Source organism: Brachycentrus maculatus, unplaced genomic scaffold (genome assembly GCF_059751285.1).
Source record: "Brachycentrus maculatus isolate JH-2025_06_01 unplaced genomic scaffold, ASM5975128v1 h1tg000289l, whole genome shotgun sequence".
In the NCBI taxonomy this organism is placed as follows: Eukaryota; Metazoa; Arthropoda; class Insecta; order Trichoptera; family Brachycentridae; genus Brachycentrus; species Brachycentrus maculatus.
This window is the reverse complement of record NW_028281040.1, coordinates 60,264-83,727: the sequence shown is the minus strand read 5'-3', so window position 1 is coordinate 83,727 and position 23,464 is coordinate 60,264. Positions and strand designations below refer to the sequence as shown.

At 29.7% G+C, this 23,464-nt stretch overlaps 1 protein-coding gene and 1 long non-coding RNA gene across 2 annotated transcripts in view; one reads left to right on the top strand and one right to left on the bottom strand.

The window, feature by feature from the left end:
* Nucleotides 1-3,911: 3,911 nt before the first annotated feature.
* LOC148305045 (uncharacterized) overlaps nucleotides 3,912-23,464 on the top strand; it is a 32,918-nt gene continuing 13,365 nt past the window's right edge. The window contains exon 1 of the mRNA XM_088267308.1: nucleotides 3,912-4,117. The gene's annotated coding sequence lies outside the window, so the exon portion shown is untranslated. The remainder of the gene's footprint in view (nucleotides 4,118-23,464) is intronic.
* LOC148305046 (uncharacterized) lies at nucleotides 7,449-22,067 on the bottom strand. Its single transcript, XR_015838250.1, has 4 exons — nucleotides 21,995-22,067; nucleotides 20,277-20,388; nucleotides 8,547-8,618; nucleotides 7,449-7,553 (listed from the first exon to the last, which is right to left on the bottom strand). It is a non-coding gene; the product is annotated as an uncharacterized LOC148305046 (long non-coding RNA).

Here is a 23,464-nt window from a genome sequence, read left to right as displayed (position 1 = left end):
ATATATATATATATATATATATATATATATATATATATATATATATATATATATATATATATATATATATATATATATATATATATATATATATATATATATATATATATATATATATATATATATATATATATATATATATATATATATATATATACATATATATATTTATATATATATATATATATATATATGTATATATATATATATATATATATATATATATATATATATATATATATATATATATATATATATATATATATATATATATTTATATATATATTTAAATATACATTTATTTATATATATATACATCTATATATAAATATATATATATATATATATATATATATATATATATATATATATATATATATATATATATATATATATATATATATATATATATATATATATATATATAATGAAGATAAAAAAGGCATATTTGATTGAGGTGATTAATGACAGTTGAAAGCGTTGTATTGTATTTGTATTGTAAGCGTTAATTGTCTGAATTTTTTTGTCAATAATGATTTATGTTGAGATTTAATTGATATATTTTTTAAAGTTTGAGAGAATATTGAAAAACTGGTCTAGATCATGCAATAAATAAGGCGAAGATCAAATAACTTTTATAGCCTCTCTAATAAAGTCACGATAGAACGGAATTGAAAGAATCGCAATTTCGGACGTTAATAACATCTCGATTTAAATATTTTAACCTGTATATAGTCGAGTTCATGTTTTAGTAAGATCAATATAATTATATTAAACCATATAAAATATACATATATCTTTTATTAAAATATTTTCATGTTTACGTTACAATGTATCATAATAATACATTTTTATTCACTTTGAATACAAACAAATAATTTTATACAATGATTTATATATAGGTCAGGATGTATGGGGGGAGATATACAAATGTAGAAAAAGGAAAAAATTGTTTGCAAAGACAGATTGGTGTGGCGTTCTATTCTATCGGCCTACCTCTATGGGAATTTTACTCATGATTGACAACCACACAGCTCAAATTCTTGGCATTTCTAATTAAATTGAATAATTTCGAAACAAACTGTTTGAATTAACTGGAATTTCACTGGAGTCATCTATGATGAGATGAGAGAAGCTCTGTTTTAAGCAGAAACTCTTTCATTTGTTTGTAAGGTCTGGATTCTGGATTATGTTCACATACTCAAGAAACGCTAGATTTTTTTTGCTGTTTGAGTTAATATCATAATATAACTTGTTATATTTCGCAATCGTTTTTCGCCTAAAATTAATTTATAATCAATGATTCGTTAAAAATTTTACTTTTTCATAAAAGTTTAAAATACATATATGAATACCCACATGCATATAATATAATATGTGTGTGTGATGATAACCAGTTGTATGTTATGTAGTTCGGCATCGTGGAATATTTACATGGCGTATTAAACGCAAGTCCATCAAGCGCATGTAAACTAACGGGGTTATGTTGACATTTCTAGTCACTTGAGTGTTAAGCCGCTTTTTGAGGTATGCCAATACCCCTGGTAAGGAGGCTGTGCGCAGAATACCAGAGCTCTATTTATTTATTACTTATTATTCAAAGCATTGAAAACATTTGTCACCGATAATATTTTATTAATGCCGAATTTATTGGTGCTCAACAACCGCTGTGAACAAAGTATTTATGATGGGTTTTACGGGAGATTGTAAATATTTTAATAGGAAAATAGACCGTGCAACAGAATTACTTCTGAGAACTGTTATGGTTGGAAAAGTATTCTACTTTATTTATTTAGACGTCAATATTAGCGTATTTTTTTAAATCTTAAAATTATATTGATTTATTTCAAATTTAAACATGAACTGAATGAATGAATTAAAGAGTTTTTGCTCAATAAAAAGCTTATTTTCATCTCACCAATAGATGTCTCTAGTGAAGTTCTAGTGATTCAAGAACAATGTTTCAAAATTGGTTCATATAAGTATAAAGAACTACCAAGAATTTGAGTAGTGTGTCAATAATGGGTAGAATTGGTAAATGTTATACGTGTGTAAAGTGATCACTTAAACCAGCCTATGACGGTCATCAGCCCCGTAAATGCCTAGACTTTCATATTTTTATTCATCTTTGATGATATTTCAAAAAATTATATTGTAATTATGTTTGATTTCTTTGCTATACATTTCTGACCCAATCCAAATATTTATTTCACAAAAATCAATGACCAATTTGGGAACTAATCATGAAAATTCAGGCAAAAAAATGCAATTGTATTAAAACTAGACAATATAGATTGTATTATATAAGACCGTGTTTGTGAAACTCGATTCATTGGAAGTACACACGGAAAAAAGAACGGTAGATATTTGATATTTAGAAAAGATTTCCCACAAAAATTGTTCACAGGCATGGGAGTGAAGGCTAAACGTATTAATTAAATTAGATTAGTTTTTCATTATGATCAAAGTGGGTAACAATGTTGAACTAGCTATTTTACTCATCAAATGTTTGAACGAAATTTGGTTTGTGCCATATTCGCGTATAAGTAGAACAGAGGTGTTTGGAAAAGGTCACGAATACGCCGGTATTGTTTAACAAAAAATGAGAGAACGTCAAATATTTTCGTGTAATTTAATTTAACACCGGAAATAATTTTCTGTGATTTTTCGCGCTCACTAATTCGTTATTGACATAAGTATTCACACATTTGTATTGACTTGGCGAAATTCAACATTTTTTTTCGCGATGTTTTGTGAGTTAAAATATTTGTTTACGAATGATGGATTTGTTCCATTTAGGTTTTTATAGGGTTCCATCAAGGTTTTTATTGATATATCGACAAAGACGAAGAAGCCTATTGAGATGGAAGTATTTAAGTCTTGGTATTTACAGGACTTACAACCTGTCATTGGCCAGTTAGCGTTCGCGTTTTTTTTTTTTTAAATAACAAGTAAATCCTGCATTTATGAATAGGGTTTCGGACACACTCAAATATTACGAAAGAGTTTATAGAATTAATTTTACCAGTCAAAATATCATACAATTTTAACCACCTCCATAGTGTTGTGTTGTGGTTAGTACATTTGACTTCCGATCCCGGGTTCGATTCCTAGGAGGGTAAAAATAAATTTAAGTAATTTTTACTGTTAAATTTATTAAATATTACTCTGGATAGGTATCTGAAGCGCAGGGATGATTACCTTTCCTTTGTGCATTAAACGACCGATATAACACTGATTCTATACGATGCAGTGACCTATGCACCATTAGTTGCGGGTTATTGATTTATTTATCGTTTGGTCATAAGTTGTCATATAACATCAACATTATCGATACAAATTTTGACAATTGCACAAATAAAGGTAAAAATAAAAGTCAAAATAGGTTAAAATACTACAAAATTTTAATATGTTATTTTTTAAATATTCAGTCCCTGATGCTTTAAGGAGTAGGAAATCCTCCAGGTTAAAAATTGGCTAATAATTTTGTTATTTTTTATAAATTCCATACTGATAAATATGTGTCACATTTTTGACTTGTCTTTTGATTTCTGACGTTGTTTAGGGACCCCCAAATCAATTTATAATTTCTACGGACCTCCTGAATTATCCCAGAGACCCTCGGGGGTCCAAACGACCATTTAGAAGACGCATGTCATATCATAAAGTAAAAAATGCTTTCCATACACTAAATACCCTATAAAAATATTTGACGCGTGGGAATAAAGTCCGCGTGAATGCACACCCTGTGCATTTCGCGATTCCTCCAACGTCTAACAACCGCAAAAGCCTATTTTAAGAGGAGTAAAGAGAGGGGGGTGCTTCCCAAAGCCTTCGGGTGGTGGGAGGGCAGCAGGGGCGGAGGAGGAGGGGGCAGGGGAGGCCTACGGAATCTGACAACGATGGTTAACAGTTACGACTGAACCGCCGACAAGTACCATCTCTCTTGACAACCGCTCCGAGTTCGATAATCGCTCCGTCGATCTATAGCGGCGGGTACATCACTATCAGTACACTATCATTAAGTCTCGCCGGGAGACCGCGGACAGGATTAGTGCTGTGATAAACGATCGGTCATCTGTTTTGGCCAATCGACATTTTGTTGTGTACGAAACAGGTGAGTGAAATTTTTTAATATTTGTGCTATTTTGAACCGTGTGAATTATAAATTACACCGACCGCTAATATAAGCCTACTTAACAGTTATAACAACTATTTTCCCCAACTGAAAAAAAAATCCTCGATTCCATATAAATAACTACATCATATTTCCTGCTTTATATACAAAACGTCGTAAATTTAAATTTTTTATACTTATAGCAATTTTTACATCGGAAAATAAATTATTCGTTTTAAATGTGCATTTTACAATTTGATGTCATGAATGCGATAAAATTTGAAATTTCGATTTACGTGAATCTACATATTTGTAATTCAAATTAATCAATTTAAATAACTGTTAGACAGTTAGATATGATAGATGACCTCTATTGCAACGCGTTTGATGAAGAGGTCACAAAAGTTATAAAAAATATATTAGCTTAAAAAAGATAAATTAATTAATGAACACATTAACCTGCTAAATGTTACTTTCTTTATAAATTTATGATATTCGAATCAATTCTTCTCAACTCTTCTCTCAAAGTCTCGTTTATACACTTAAATTGTAACTCTCCCGAAATATCCAATTTTATTGCGTTAAGTATTAAAAATATAATAAACTCTGTATTTATTCATTATTTTTATATCGGATGTATCATATATATACAAACAAATTTATTTAAAGTTTTGTGTATCATTTTATTTTTCTACTAAAGGCTTCTTTTTAAGTATTTTTTGAAGTAAGTTGAATCCATATCATTCGCCAAAAATTTTAATATTTTTAAGAATTTATTTGGCCCAATAATTTATATAAATAAGCGAACAATTTTTAACGGCTCAGGACAATTTTTTTTACTAAGCCATACTTGAAACTTTTGGCACCCATAAAAAAGAGTTTTATTTTTAACACTCTTCTTATCATTCATCGTTTATTTTGTATAGTTTTCTTTGCAACTCGCGTAAACTTTATTTTCCATACTATAAATCGCGAGTTTACAACGTGCCTTTATCAATTCCTGTTGTGAACATTATCGTGATTTTGAATTCTAAATAATTATTTATGTGAAACAATTCAAGTAAATAAATATTTGCAATTATATAATACGAAAAGTATTACAAGGGCTGATAAATCAGTTTAGGAAGTATAAGGAATAAAACATTTATCTTAAATAACCTATGTAGATCAGCTAGAGAAACAAAATTTTGAAAATCATTTTTCTTTTTTATCCCTTATTTTCACCCAATTCAGCATAATATTGACGCAGCATTATCTTGATCGTTAGGTACAGGAAAGCTAAATGATTAATTAAGTATTAATCTAGAGTGAAATATCCCTAATATTTATTTTGATTTCCCTTGGGTATCGAACTAAGAGCCTCCAACACGGTAGATAAACGTACTAACCATTTCACAATAGAGGCACACTGAATGAGTAAAATGTTAACATGTTTTAATTTCCTGTCCACACCGAAGGAATTGCATAGGCGAATGCATCGTCACACATATTAAGGCTATGTTCTGAGCTCCAGATTCCAGATAAGAGTGAAATATATTGTATGGGATACAGATGGTTTTGGTGAAGGAGCTCATAGCGAAAGACATTTCTATTCCATAGAAAAAAAGAAAAATATGTAGTTTCAACTTGATATATTGAATGCCTACAGAATTATAAAAGCAAGGAATATAAAAGGAATTAGAATCAAGTAAAGAGTTAAAAGAGGAGAGATTTTTGAAACTAAGGAAGAATAATATGATTAAAAATTAGGGTTTCTATTAAAGATAGTGACGTTTCAGACGTTTCTTGAAAATCATCAGAGAAGGTACATTTTCATATGAATTGGCAATTCATTCCATAGTCTTGTCACATGAAATCTATGGAGTCTATATATTTTAACATATTTTTTTAAATAAATATATTTGTTAGTTATATATACACCTAGTAAAATTATAAAAAAATATTGCACAATACGTCGAATGTGTAATCTTATTAATTATAAAAGTAGGAATAAAATTCAGTGCAATTTTTAGATTCCCACGCGATTTTTCTAACTGTCACAATCTGCTTGGTAAACAGCTAAATAATTTACTTTTCACACACTTCCAAGGAGTAGTATTCAGTTGGATTTACCTTTAATTTGAATCTCACCACTGACTGGAAAAAAACACACAACACACAGACAAGGGGTTTATGAAATTTACTTAAAATATCTTACTAAAAGTATAACCTTTATGAGACATCGACAAACATATTTTTTTAATCGTCTGAATGAAGAGTTCAAAATATTTTTTTTAAATTGCTTTTTTAAATAAAACACATGTATAATACCACTGAATGAGTTTTATTTCATATCACACGACTAGTTTCGAAAACTAACAGACGTTTTCATCTACAGGTGAAAAGTAAAACTCATTAAATAGTATAATACAAGTGTTTAATTTAAAAAAATAGCAATCAACATGTCATTCCACAAAGTTAATGCGGAATCAATAAATAATATGAGTGCAAAAGAGTTTACTTTAAAAAAAAATTAATCATTCATCGTAGGATTAACGTCACATTTTCTTACTATTGTAAATAAGAACACCGGGTTTCTACCATTCGAGCTATATTTATTTCAACGACTAGTTTTGGAAGCTACAGATGTTTCCATTTGCGGATCTGAATATAAACTATAGTTTATTTTCAGACTCGAAGATGGAAGCACCTGTAGCTTCCAAAACTAGTCGTTGAAATAAATATAACTCAAGTGGTAAAAAAACAAGTATTTTCATTTACAATATGATCATGTGAATGCATGTCATCTAATTAAGTGAATACCGAAAAAATTAAAACAATTTTCTTACTATGCCACAACAAAGGAACATATCATTTTTTTTTAAAGAAATAATACATTGAAATAAATATAGAGTATGCTTAAACTATTAATTTTTTCATTAATTGATTCGGCAGTCATTTTGTTGTAATATTATATCTATCTTTTCATTAACTGATTCGGCAGTCACTTTGTGGTAAAATCTATCCATTTTTAATTAATGTTTTACTTAGTAAATACCACTATTTCTTAAAATCTACTGTGACACGTGTTTCGATGCATTCCGCATCATTTTACGTAATAATAAAATACGGTGTTTGAAAATGATGCGGCATACATCGAAACACGTGTCACAGTAGATTTTAAGAAATAGTGGTATTTACTAAGTAAAATATTAATTAAAAATTATATCTATCCATTGATTAATACAAGATTTATTTCAATTAATTTTTGAGAAACATAAGTACATATTTTATTATCTTAAAATTTGTACATTAAATAGCGATTTAAGAGAGTATTTATTAAAATGTGATTCATTTTATTGATTTTTTACAACCAGTTTTTCAGTGTTTCACCTTAAAGAGATATGTATATAAAATGTCACGGACGTCTTTTAAATATGTTTTGTGGGCGAATGTGCTGAAATAATGAATTGCGAAAACTATAAATATAAATAACAACAAATATATAAAAAGAACACATATACTTCGTAAAAAAAAATGCAATATGATTGCAATATATATTCTGTAATGAACAAAACGTTGCATCTTAAGTGTATAAAGTAATCACTAAATCTGAAAATATCAGGTCGCAAGCCCTGGAATGGTCAGACTTCCATATCCCTTCGTATAAAAAAATAATAGATGCTTCATTACGATGCAGTGCCGTTGCAATATTGGGCCTGGATAAGGGTTAAAAGAAGAAGAATATTGTAACAAAAAACTCATTTACGTCTATCATTTGTGAAGGTCCTCACCAAAACGTTATATTTCTATTATTTAATTATTTATTTTATTTGTTCGGGAATTGTACAGCTTTACATGTAAAAAGTAAATAATAAACAATGGTTACATTAACAATAGTAAACATTACATTACATGAACAAAAAATAGTTACATAAATAAAAATAAAGCCAATTAAACAATTCCACATTTATGCTATAATAACTATTAAAAAACATTCAGAGATTTAAAAAAAAGGGTATGGTATAAAAAAATAGATTTTTCAGGAAGGAGAAAGATTATAAATGATTTTAAAATGATTTTGAAAAATTAAAAATGAATTTTTAAAAATCAGGAATTCTAGCTTGTAAAATTGTTACGTATTGATGCGATTTAATGATTTCATATTAGTTGAACACAAGTTTGTTCGCATTTTGTTGCAACTTTAATTAAGATTTCTATAGAATACAGTAAACATAACAGATTTGCATTTGAAGGAATTTATTGGAAATGTAACTTTTTATTGAGGACCTCCACATTTATACTCACAGATGGCAATACCATCATCTAGGATTAACTTAGTTTAAAAATATTTTAACGGTAGGTAAGACAGGAAACCTCTAATTTGTTTTACGGGCAAATTTTGTTTTTAGTAGGTACCTATTATGTTTTAAATAAAATTACATCTTACTCTTCTTCGTCTGCAGCGATTCATAGGGAACTGCGTTGCATTCATGCAGCACTTTCTTGATTGCTGATAAATCTGCATTTATTAAACAAAAAGAGAACACGAATAACATGTCATCTGATACCTTCGCTTCGGTTCAGAATAAACCTTGACCTTATTTTTACTACCTTAAGATTTTACTCTTTTTAATAAATATCAATTTTCATCACTCGTCCTAGGTATCCACCTCCGTAGTAAAGTGGAGTGTTTTTCAAACGTGCTGAAGGACCCGGGTTTGATTCCCAAAGAGGGCGTCAAAATAAATATATGTGTCTTATCACTCTAACACTTATTTTATTTTACCCTGGACTGGTACCAGAAGCGCAGGGCTGATCACCTTTCCTTCATGTGTTTAACGATAAAGATAATGAAGCAGTTCCCTATGCACCATTGGGTACTGATATGGGTTAGAAGAACATGTAAAAAACTAATCTAACTATAAATCGAAATAACCAATCTAGCTAGCATCCGAATGTATTTTGCATATTAAAATAAATAACCAATTCAATTTAACTACAAGTCCACTTTTAAAAATATTCCTATTGTGATTCCTGATAAATAGCGGACAATAACAATTTTACTGAAGTCTTAATTTGACCGGATGATGGAATGATTATTCCGAAACCGGTGGTCATCATGTAGTGTTTTTTTAAAGTGGTATTACACAAAGTAAACGATGAACAATAAGGAGAGTGTTGGCATATAAATAACTTATCTAGCTAGTATACAACTGATCTATCTAGCATCCAAATAACTGATCAAGATAAAATACAAATAACCAATCTAGCAAGCATCCAAATAACTGATTAAGATAGAATACAAATAACCAATCTAGCTAGCATCCTAATAACTATTACAGCTACTAGCATCTTCAAAAACCAATTCAAATGACTAAACTAGCCAGCATCCAAACACAGTTATCTCCTATTCCTTTACCTTAAATAACCAACACTATTGAGTGGTCGGCCAATCAAAAATTAAGTGATACTTCATTCTGCGGAATTTTAACGGTAGATGTCGGGAAAATGCAAACCTCTGGTTAAAAATATCAGTTATCGCGTGATAATTCTCAATTATGGTTAAGTAATGGTTGATGTCGATCGCTTGTTTTTTCCATAAACCGTTACTGCCGTCCGTGTTGTAAGTTGTAATGGAGATGTTTGAACTACAATACACGTTTTTTTTCCCAATAAATTAGCTCTTTTTCTGTTCCCTGTTTTAAATTTATAGCCAGCACGAATTACATGGAGATTAGGCAAAGCGTCAATGTAACGAATTTATAGCGATGAAATAATTTTATAATTCGTGGAGTGTCGATTGGTGGTCGAATTAATAAAATATAGGTTTGTAGAAAATTATGGCACGAGTTTTCTAATCTAACGGAAATCTAGTTATTTACATAAAAAAAGTGCATTTATATGCTTGTAACAGGTGTTCTTGCTTGTGACAGTTAAAAACATGCTATTTTAGAAAAATAGCTTTTTGACATAAATGGCAGCGCCATCTGTTGCATGCAACAGAAAAACACCCATTGATAAACAAAACTCATCGTGGACAGTGTGTTTCTTGACAGTTTCTAAAATATTTTATCCGCATTGCGAAATTAAACATATTGGAAATGTGTGTTCAGGCTATTTTTGACTTTTTCATTTAAACATAAAATTTTCAATAAATGCAAATATTAAAAAAAATGTATTTTCAAATTTTTAATTAATGAACGTCAATTATAATAATATAAAATTTAACAACCTGCTTCCATTATCTACAAAGTCAGTAAAAAATAAACTAAATATAACAGAGCTAGATAAATAGATAAAGAAGGTAGGTAGATCTGAAATAGATCGCATCATTCGGCCATGTCGTATTTGATTGCATGTCATAAACAAATTTCTTTCATATAGTTTTAAAAATAAGTATCTAAAATATGTCCACCATACGTGATAATTCAGTGAGGGTACATTACTGTAATTTGTAATTATGTGGATGATGAAAAATAAATAAATCAACTATCATTCAAGTTAATGCCCTAAATTAGTGCCCTATGCATTATTGGTTACGGGTGGGAGTCATATATAAAGATTGCTAAAATAGTTATTGTAATATTTTCATTTCACTCATATACAATAAATACGCTTATCTCAATAATATTATGGGAGATCGAATAAAAATGTATATTTTTTTATGAAATGTAAATAAAATATATTAATTAATTAAATTAATTAATCTATTAGCATACCTGTCAACCAAGTCGAAGAAATTAGTAATATTATATTTTTTTACAAATTATAATAGATTCAACTGTGAGAAGAGGTGGCTACCTAACATTATCTAATCGTATAATGGACAAGATATTCTAATCCGATGACCCGTTGGAAGTCCTCTTATAGGAAGGTCATTGAACGACCAGTAATATACATTAAGAATCCCAATTGACTTTTCAGTTAAATTAAAACATTTTCAAACGGTACAGTTAAAATATACAAGAAAAAATATTTTTGTGTTTAATTCAAATCATTGTATTAATTATACCCGAGATAAAATGTAACTATCTAACAAAATAAAACTAAAATTTAATTGAAGCAACTTTTATTTTTGGTACTTTTCTCCAACCGGTTTCAACAAGCACCTTGTCATTTTTAGGGATGGTCATGTACTAAATATAAAACTGTATGCTGAAAGAATACTAAACAATCTTTAGAAGAAAGTTTAAAAATTCCCGATACAAAAAAAATACATGTCTTTATCTTTACGTTTTTTTAATACTGGCCTAAATCATTATAAGTATACAACGCTAGTTTAATGTCGTTTGAAAGATCTTAAAAATTTTATGGGAAAAATTGTCTACGTACAAGAATCTTGTAAAATATACTAAAAATGGTAGAGAAATTCTTGTACGTAAGCAATCTTTCTAACGACATCAAACCAGCGTTCAATACTAGCCAATAATTAAGGCGATATTTAAAAAAATAAAGATGATATTATGCATGAATTGATCCATAAACTTTTTTGTGAAGATTGTTCAGCGTTTTATATAGTTTTAGATGACAAGGTTCGTGTCAAAACCGATTGGAGAAAAGTACTAGAGACAAAAGTGGTTAAAAACAATGTTTTAGTTTTATTTTATAAAGTTCTATAAAATCTGCATCAAAATATCTGCTTAACATATTTGTGAAATAATAATCTCAATTCAATCATTATGTTTAAGTGATTTTGTATTTCTTTTGATTCTTTTCGCAGAACATTCGCCAAAAATCGTAAAATTCGCAACCCGATCTTGTTATCGATCGTAAAATCGCATAGATCGTTAAAGCGCAAAGATTAGCAATCGAAACCAAAAGCCATTGTTGACAAATTTGCGTTCACTTTTATATGGATCCACTCGACTAAATAGAGCCAGAACCTGCTCTCAAATGCAGGAGACTTTGAATGCCATCGATAAAGGTAAAACTCGATATGTGTAGGCGGAAGCTAAGGTTAAAAACCTCACAAAAAATACTTACGATTTTATTTAGCTCAAACCAGTTTATAAGTGTTCATCGGTTATGTTATGTAAGGCAGTGCTTCTTAACCTTTTTGTAATTGCGACTCTCCTAAATATTTAATAATATTTTTGTATTCACTATCTTTTTTATACTTATCATGTATTTTTGTACTTATCAGAAAGAAAAATCATAATTTTATATACTTATATATTTTTTTAATTAACGTAGATGAAGAAGAATATGGATGTCTGGGCATTTACAGAGTTTACAACCTGTAAAAGGCTAGATTACCACATTACAAATTTCGACAATTATATTAATACTTCAATCAAAAACATCGTAGGAGTGCCTTTTCTTGGGCGACATGTAATGTTTAAATTAGTAAGTGAAAATAGTAGTTCATGAAATGTAATTTAGATTCTTTGAGAATTATTTATTTTACATAATAGGAGACAGACGTCTGAAATTATCATTTTCAATGTCTTTAAACTTATGTTATGACTATTTACTTAATTTAAAAAAAAATCACAATATTTTGATTAAATCAATATTTTTAAAAAAATATATGAATATTTATAAATTTATTTAAAAAATCAATTTATTTATAAAAAGATTGTGATCAAAAATTTTAATACCTTACCATCACGCCACTTTTCTACATCATATAAATACTGATGTGTTAAAAAAGATCAAGGTAACAATCTTGATCGTTAACAATCGTACCAGTGCAGGGTAATATTAAATCAATATTAGAGTGAAAAATCACATAAATTTAAATGACCCCCTCTTCCTCTAGGAATCGAACTTGGGACCTCCAGTACGGTAGCTGAGAGTGACCATTACACTACGGAGGCGGACAAATATACTGGTATGAAATATGTGTATATTTCAGGGGCCAAAGCGTCGGGAACCCCCGATTGAGAATCACTGATCTAGGTTCATCGTGTCTTGTAGGAGCTGTCTAGGATTAAAGTGGTCGCTTGTTCATATAATTAAGCCTTAGCAAGCTCCGATAGGACAGATTCTCATTAATTACTAATTGGTAGGATGAAGGATCAAATAGGGATATGGACAAATTAGAGAGGAGAGATCTACGTCTATAAAATTTTACAAAATAAATGACTACCGATTAATTATAGAGATAAAAGCTTGCTGGCAATCAAACGATCGGCATATGATTATTAAATTATTTTTGGTCAAAATCCTTGCTTAAAACTTTCAAACTCTTCTTTTTTATTCAATTCAATTAAAACCCTTATCCGCACCCGATGGTGCATAGGGCACTTCATCATATAAACACAGTGTAATCTCGATCGTTAACACACGAATGAAAGGTGATCTGCCCTCCGCTTCAGACACCAGTCCAGGGGAATATTGAATAAATATAAGAGTGTAAAAATCACTTATATTTGTTTGACCCCACCTGGGAATCGAACCGGAGACCTCCAGAACGGTAGCCGAGCGTGCTGAGATTTTTTTACCCTAATATTTATTAAATATTAACCTGGACCTGAAGCGGGGGGCTGATCACCTTTCCTCCATGTGTTAACGATCAAGATAACACTGCGCTTATATGATGCAGTGCCCTATGCACCATCGGGTGCGGATAAGGGTTTTAAAAAATAATTGATCTGGAAATTTGTGATTTGTTTTTCACATTTACCTTCCCTATCCTTACTATCCTACCTGCAGAAAAGCCTCTCAAAAAAGTAGAGGCTTTGCGAGTTATTCCTTTTTATTAAAGCTAGATTGTTGATAGCTGATATCACTTCAGTGAAGCTACGAGAAGCGTGACAAAGCTGGAACTCTAAGCAAGCAATTCGACTTGGTCAGTGGACAAGATTTTCAATTTGTTTATTTCGAAGATTCTGAGTAAACGACATATTTTTTTTCTTTTTTTTATTAAATATATTTACATTTTTAAGCATAACATTATACATTTTAAGCATTCATACATATGGGAAACTTCTATATTTAGATTCGCTGTGCCTCTCCAAAAAAGAGACTGAGCTCTTGTGCTTGAAGAGGGACTTACACTCATGATTTAATGGTTATATTATAAATGGTAAAATTATTATTTTTTTGTATATTTGTCTATCCTACCTGCAGAAAAGCCTCTCAAAAAAGTAGAGGCTTTGCGAGTTATTCCTTTTTATTAAAGCTAGATTGTTGATAGCTGATATCACTTCAGTGAAGCTACGAGAAGCGTGACAAAGCTGGAACTCTAAGCAAGCAATTCGACTTGGTCAGTGGACAAGATTTTCAATTTGTTTATTTCGAAGATTCTGAGTAAACGACATATTTTTTTTCTTTTTTTTATTAAATATATTTACATTTTTAAGCATAACATTATACATTTTAAGCATTCATACATATGGGAAACTTCTATATTTAGATTCGCTGTGCCTCTCCAAAAAAGAGACTGAGCTCTTGTGCTTGAAGAGGGACTTACACTCATGATTTAATGGTTATATTATAAATGGTAAAATTATTATTTTTTTGTATATTTTTTCAAGATTTATATGTAATGGGCTTTAATTTTTCCTTGAGAATTTTATATCTTCAATTTTTTAAAATTTCTTTAGGGAGTTTATTGAAATATTTGATACCCTGATATTTGAAGTTTTGTTGAAATTGCTTATTGTTGCATTTTGGAGAAGAAAAATCATTTGAGAATCTCGAAGATAAACTTTTTTTGCCATCTTTACATCATACGTCTACCCGGAGCGCAGGAGGTCGCCGGGTAACGGGACACTGAGTATTGAATCACACGCCGCAAGACGGTCTTGAGCAGCGCCGCGAGTGAATCCGATCCGAACGGGACAATTGTGTTGCCAGGCGGACGCCTAAGGGCACGGAATGTCATCTCCATTCATTATTAGTGCAAGTGCACGCAGTACCTACACACTTGTCGGCACTAAGGTTCAAATTACCCCAGTAAGCCGACTGCAAACTAGAACGCGGTGCAGCAGTGACCTAATTGAGATATTTGTAATACTTTGTTGCTTTCGTAAGGCGGTATTCAGTAATGCTGTAAATTAAAAAAAAAAATACAAAAAAATAAAAAAAAATATATAGCCTGGTCTACCTAGGTAAATTGATCACATTTTCTTTGAAATAAGTTCTCTGACCCATGTATCAAAAAAGTCGAAGCGAACGTAGCGACATTCGTCGAAAATTGAGAGATTTCCAATGTGTCGGTCCCGTGGTTAGTGTCGCGGACTCTTAAGTCAGAGTTTCTCGGTTCGAACCTACTCTACCACCATTTGATACCTATTTCTAATAATGAACCACAGAAATAGTATGAAATTGAAATATTTGTGTAAATAATAAAAACACAAATATTTATCTTTTAAAAAAAAATAATAATATATATATATATATATATATATATATATATATATATATATATATATATATATATATACATATATATATATATATATATATATATATATATATATATATATAATATATATATATATATATATATATATATATATATATATTTCTGTATCTACCTGTCACATTTTATGAATTATCTCTGGAGTATTTTTTTTTCTACTAATCGACTCAAGATTTTCAAAAAACTTTAATTTATAAGTGTTATAAATAAAGTTTTTATATTTTTTTACACAATAAACAGGTCGCATTTGAATACGTGCGTTTTTATGTCAAAACTTTTTTATCAAAATGGTAGCGCCAGCTGTTGAACATAACATCAACTCACGCAATATTAAACATTTCCTATGGTAGACAGCGTCGCATACAGAAGTTGACATTTTGTTTGCATGAACAATTTACTTTCATTACAATTTAATAAATATTTTTGTAAATTGTCTTTGTAAGGCAATATTGTTGTAACTTATTATTATGTATCTATATGATAAAATAAAATAAACAAATAAATGAACATGGATTGAAAACCAGTCTAAAGCCTACATAAGTGGCAGTCATCGTTCTAGTTTCTTGTGGGATCTGGTATAGGAAAGCTTCGTTTTAATAGGCTTTTTATGTGCGTTACCTTCATTTCATACAACCCATAAATAAATTTTACATGGGAGTATATCACCATATGAATTGATTTGACGTCACATTAGTGTAATTTACGACACTTTTATGTTAGGTAACCCGTAGAAATAAGATTTATAGTATGGGTATAGTTTAGGCCGGTGGTCGACGCATTCATAAGGCGACAGGGTCAAATATTCACAGTACAACCTTTAAAGTTTCTTTTCAGAACCATCTCAATTTCTTAAAAGAGAACTCGTAAATACACATTTCAGAATATGATCAGCTGCGCGAGAAACTAGACATATACATTTTTAAAAAGGAATAACCCTCAAAGCCTCTTTAAGAGGCTTGTCTGCAAGTAGGATAGTAAGGATAGGGAATGTAAATGTGAAAAATATATCACACGCAGACCAATTTAAAAATAAATATTTCTTGAATTTATTTTGTACTTGACGTTAATCGAACTCGCGACGCCAGTTTTGCAGCCGAGCGTCTACCTAACTACTCCACGGCGCCTGTCAATGATTTTTTCTTTCCAAAACCTTGTATTTATTTGGAATAAAAACTTATTTTTTTCAAAACAAAAATGCTGTTTTAAGCAAACAATTCTGACTAACTAACTAACTAACCATCACGCCGCTTTCCCGCAGGGGTAGGCAGAGAGAATAGAACGCCACACCACTCTGTCCTTGCAAACATTCATCGCCTCTTCCACGTTCATGCATCTTCTCTTACATACCCGCCGATTATTATGACTGCGCACTTGACCACTTTCAAGTATTTGGCATACCTGATCGTGCCATGTTTTTCTCAGTTTTCCTCTGCTCCTTTTTCCAATTCAATCACGTCAAATGTTATCGGGTTTAAATAAAATTAAGTTGCGGGCTATCGATTATTCCGCTTAAATGACATGATCTAAATAAGATGTCTACATACAAGTCAGTAAAATGATAATGCATTTTCAGACACATCCGGGCCACATACGGAAATAACCAAGACGACATGACAATTGCACGAATTGGGTCTACCTCAATCCATTGAATGCGCTGTCACCACCATTAAGCGACACGTTTGAGAACGTAATTAACATCAGGAATGCATTCTAGCCATTGGAGAAGTCTTCGCTACACCTTTTGTTTTAATGTGACACACCTAGCGCTACAAGATTAGAATATAGAAACGTTAGAATGTATTTCACATAACGACTTCACGGTCAATTTTAACGCGAACAATTTACCAATACAACCTACCCAGAACTAATAGATGGATTTGAAATCCCTTTAAAACGATATGTGTCGCCTACTTTCAAAATCCACCAGACCCAATTTTATACTCTATCGGAATGTCAATATTGTTGTCTATCGGAATCCGAATGTCTGTCGGAATGTCAATGTGGGTTTTATTGTTTAACATATTTATACACTTGAAAACCCTGCTAAAAATAATTGAAAACAGCGTTGTATTTAAAATTCCGCTATATTCATGAAACTTGCCCTCTGACCCATATCGGCCAATCAGAGAGCGGGGATAGGTCAAAAATTAAGATGACGCCATTATCGGTATGTGTCTAATGTTTTTTTAAAATACTGAAAAAAAAATAAAAATGGGAAAATTCTCTTTTTCGTAATATTTTATCTAAAGACAGACGAATCTTTGAGACATAAATGTTACCCGGAGAATTTTGCATTTTTGTAAAATCGACTTGCATGGATCTGGCAGATTTTGAAAGCAGGCGACACATATACGTAATACTTTTAATATTTAAATCAAGCACTGATTTGAGTCTACTAAAATGGTAACAAAACAAATATCTAAAGCCATCAAACATTTTTTGCTTAGAATACCGTTGTGATTGATTCAAATTAAAATAATATTTTTTAAATGAGTGATGGCAGGAGTATACCCCGATTAACAATAGCCCGCATCTTAATTTTCTTGAAGCCCAAGTAACATTTAACGCACCTTATTAAATTATTCGTTAAATACAGTTTTTATTTTGAAAATATTAGTTTTTTTACTGTTCTTTAATCACTCATTCATCTATTAGAGCATCTATTGTACATTGATTTGCCGCAAATTCGTCTGAAAGATCACATTTTGACTGCGTTCATTCTAATTTCATCCTTCTTTTGCCAGGCTCCATGTTTCAATCCGTTTTACTGTTCATTCTTCACTCATTCGATTTACATGGCCAACCATTTCAACACACCTATATTAATTTTATTGATAATGCTTATCTCAGCCTAGCAAAAATGCCTTATTTCACCATTCGAACATCTATCATACATCGATCTTTCTTTATTTTAGTACCTATAGTAAATATACTTCATAAGCAGTTTGTTGTGTTTCATTTCACAGCGGATGTTTGACAATTCAGGTATCCTCAACTAAATCTTGTAGCAATATTTGCATTTTATAACATGCATACTTCGCACTTGAGCGGTTCCTCGTAATTGCGTTGACCCCCATTTACGAATTCTCGTACCTGCGATCTGCGTATTATTTATAAACTTTGCGTGCCATAAATTGCTATTGATTAATCAGAAACGTCTGTTTATGGGAATAAATATTAATTTGAAAAATCCGGTTTCGTTAGACATGTTAGTAAGAAATTCTAGAAAACGGCGTATTTTTTATAAGACATAATAAATAATACCACTAACATACCATAAAAATTATTGAAATTGTATATTACCGTTGCAAGCCCAGTTGAGTGAAATTCTATGGCGAATCAAAAGTATGATAAACTAAAAAAATATAATTCATGACATAGATTCTGTTAATAAATTATTTACATACAAATGTATATGTTACAGGAAAAGTAGATGTTCTAGTAACAGTTGACTCTGCCTAGGTAAAGTCGACTCTGAATGGTATTTTTATTAAAGCAAAAAGCGATAAATTTTTATCAATATTTTCTAGTCAGAGTTCACCAATAAGTTAAATTTTTGCCTAACCTAACCTTAAACTAAAACTAACCTAAAACCTAAACTTACCAAATCTAACCTTATCTATCACAGACAAAAATAAAATATGTTTTTATCCAGAAGAAACAAAAATCCACATATTTTATACATAATAAGGTAAATAATAAATGTGACTCCCATCTAAAAAAACTTAACCTAACCTAACCACGCACAGTTATATATCGCTCACTCCTTTCAAGAATGTCATAAATCAAAAATCGTCAATTTTCAGTTGTGCATGTTTTCGGAATGCCCAGAAAATGTACTATATCCCAGCAAAAGAGGCATATGTTTAACTTAGTATTTACCCGCTATAGGGCAAAAGTGTTGTTATTCCATTTTGAAGAAAATGTATTGTTTCATTATTTCTTTAAATATACTAAATATTTTTCAAATGTAGAAAACACCTTCAGGTTTTACCTAAAAAGATCTGTTGCACAGTAAAAAGTTCAATAAGTGGCTTGATATTTATTATTAATACTTTGTATTATATTTTTAAACATTAAAAACGTTCTCCTGAAAAATCAAGTTTTTTTATTAATGACGTTCTTGAAAGGAGTGAGCGATATAAGGAACAATCAAAATCACTAGATTCAACCGTTGTCATTGTCTTTCGAATAAACTTTTACTATACCACAGTAGGAATTTCTTTCGGAATCTCAACATATAAAATACTTCAGCAGGCATAGTTAACTCATCCTGAAAAAAGTGAATCTTTTTAAATTCAACCAACTATACTGTGACTCACATTCACACACATATATTTATATACATTAATATTTTAGGTACCGCGTTTGAAAAAGTTGAGAACCGCTTACCCATAAAAAAATATGAAGTAAAACATGACTTCATTCACTATCTCATAACAATTCCCTCAGATCAATCTGCAAACTTTCTTATTCCTCTCGCCTCGTTATTTAAAAAACAGACCCTTTGTAGTTAAGAAATGCAGTTGAAATTGGCAGATGATAATAATAGAGTTCCCCGCCGTTCTCCTTGACCCGCGATGAGAGACACGATGCGGGCCAACGGACAGGGCGATCGTGCCTCAAATATTAATCTATTCCGACCCACTGTTATTATTAAAGGCAGTATTTGCATTCAGAGCGCGGATAGATGTGCCGATTACAGTGGGAGAGGTACTAGAAGCGATCCGCGGGCAGAGGTCAGCCGACTGGATGTGAATCGGTTGGATCATTCCCGACGCGGAAGTGGCACAATGGGGCACTCACCATAAGTGGGCCGGCCGTGGAAACAGAAGGGTGAAAGCAGACGGCATCAATGGAGAAGTGCACTTGAGTAAACCTGACGTCATCAGCCACAATCCCAATATTTTGAGAACGTCTGTAACAATAAAAACAAAAGTAACCCGCTTTGGCAGCGATGGTACCTAGAGAAGTTAGATTACACAAAAACCCACTCAATGATCTATAAACCTTTTTACTTATTTATATTTTTACAAAAATGTTAATAATATTAGTATATAACCACTCACCGAGATTTTTATATCTACCGGTTTAGAGACGTACCCGTCTCTTCGTCAGGACAATCACTACCACAGCATACAAACAATACCGGCCTTCAAGTGTGTAAATGGTGCTATGGCGGTGAAGGGTGGTATTGCTTACATGCTGTGGTAGTGATTGTCCTGACGAAGAGACGGGTACGTCTCGAAACCGGTAGACATAAAAATCTCGGTGAGTGGTTATATACTAATATTATTAACATTTTTGTAAAAATATAAATAAGTAAAAATGACTAACCACAAAGTAAATGCCTTAAATATTAATAATATTGAGAATAATATAAATATTTTACTTAATAAGCAAGATATATAATTAATGCACCTACTATCTTTGAAAAATAAAATAAAATAACTAATATAAATACTATCTTTGAAAAATAATATAAAACTTAAAACTTAATTCTTGGCCTAAAAATAAAAATAACACAAAGAATGCAACTATTCACTCTTATAGAGCATTTAGCTTTATATTTTATATTGGAAGTCATAATTAATATATTTTTAAACTTCAAAAAATAAAACAATTTTGTTTTTAACCATTTTGTTTATTGGTAATTTTTTTATCCACACCTTTTATCCAGGAAAAAAATACAAAAAAAGTGGTTTAAAAAATAATGTTTTATTTTATAAAGTTTATAAAATACGTTATAAAGGAGAGCCATTTGCGCGCATTCACAATTGCCTTAAAAATTTTATATTGTAACGAAAATTTCATTAAAAAAAATAGAAAAAAGTTTAGTCGTCCCACACCTCTCATATCCTACTCTCATTTATTATATGTAGTAAAAAATCTGTATTGATTCCTCTGTGAACTGATAAAATTGTTTCCATTTATTAGATTTTAGTTTTGTACTGACAATTCTTAGTAGAACTGTATTTTCATATAATAAAACAACAACTGTACATTTGTTTTATTGTTTCCATTTAATTGGAGGTAAGAAGTAATGCTTCTTGTCGCGGTGGAGCCCTCGCAGAGGCCTTGCGGAGCCCCAGATCTCCGCGGAGCACACTTTGAGAACCACTGGTCAAGAGTGCAAAGCGTTCAGCAACTTATCGTCCTCTGCATCACTATTCTACAGCATAACCAACAATATGATCAGATATGGTTAATTAAAACGACCTTTAAATTAATTAAAATTGATTTACTAAGTGATAAATTTCTCTATAGTGAGTGGAGGAAATTCTCTAACGCCTCACCTGCCAATACGGTCATAAATCGAATGATCAAAAAAAATCCTAAGGAATTGTATTTTCAATTATTGCAAGGTTATCATAGTTCAACAAAAAACTTGATCAGACATACAACTCGAACAGTTGGTCAATGAAATGAACACTGTACTTAAAGAATACAACCTTAATATTTATCTATAATAAATATTACCACAAAGAGAATGCCCAATCAAATTAATGAAACTCAATATATACCTGTATTATAGGTGTCTTGAATTCGTATAAAAAACAATAGATGCTTCATCTCAACTTGAGCCACCTCTAATATATAATGATATTATTATTCGCAGGGTGAATAATCCAACCAATTTGTATATTATGAAGCTTTAAGTGCTTTTAAGCTCTATCTATGAAAAATAATAGAGAATTCATAGTATACTTGCAAGGTGAAATAGCTTTTCAAAAATTGAATTAATTCTTTCGAACAATTAATTACGTGTAGATTTATATATACATATATATAAATATATGCATATGTATATATATATATATATATATATATATATATATATATATATATATATATATATATATATATATAATATATATATATATATATGTATATATATATATATATATATATATATATATATATATATATATATATATATATATATATATATACATATTTATATATATTTATATATATATATTATATATATAAATATATATATATATATATAAATATATATATATATATATATATATATATATATATATATATATATATATATATATATATATATATATATATATATGTATATATATATATATATATATATATATATATATATATATATATATATATATATATATATATATATATATATATATATATATATATATATATATATATATATATATATATATATATATATATATATATATATATATATATATATATATATATATATATATATATATATATATATATATATATATATATATATATATTTATATATATATATATATATATATATATATATATATATATATATATATATATATATATATTTATATATATATATATATATATATATATATATATATATATATATATATATATATATATATATATATATATATATATATATATATATATATATATATATATATATGTATAAATATAATAATATAGTTTTAATAACAATTAGCACATTCCTACTATTTTAATTCGATTTTAAGTTCGAATCATTTAATTGTTCATGCTTTTTCAGACTTGTTAGGTGCAATAGCTGCCAAACAATTCTTTAGAATATTACGTTTTCATTTATAAAAAATATTAATACATGTAGTTTTAATAACAAATAGCACAGTCCTATAAATTAATTTCGATTTAAAATTCGGGTCATCTAATGGTTCATGTTTTTTCAGACCAAAAGCTTTGATTAATTAATTTAGAAATTCATCATATGAGTATCATTTTTCACCATTGCCTTTTCGTATATGATATATTAAAAATACAATTAATATCAAAATATTATTTATAAAATATAAGAACTGGAGTACCGTATGTGTGAAACAATGGCAATGATGTCTTCTGCCTACAGCTATGATGAAACACATTTAGGTGTTGGTAATTGAAGATAAGCGCCTTATATAAACTGTATATTATGTGTAATAAGTTTCTTCGTAATTTATAGTAAATTGCCTCAGCGCGACAAA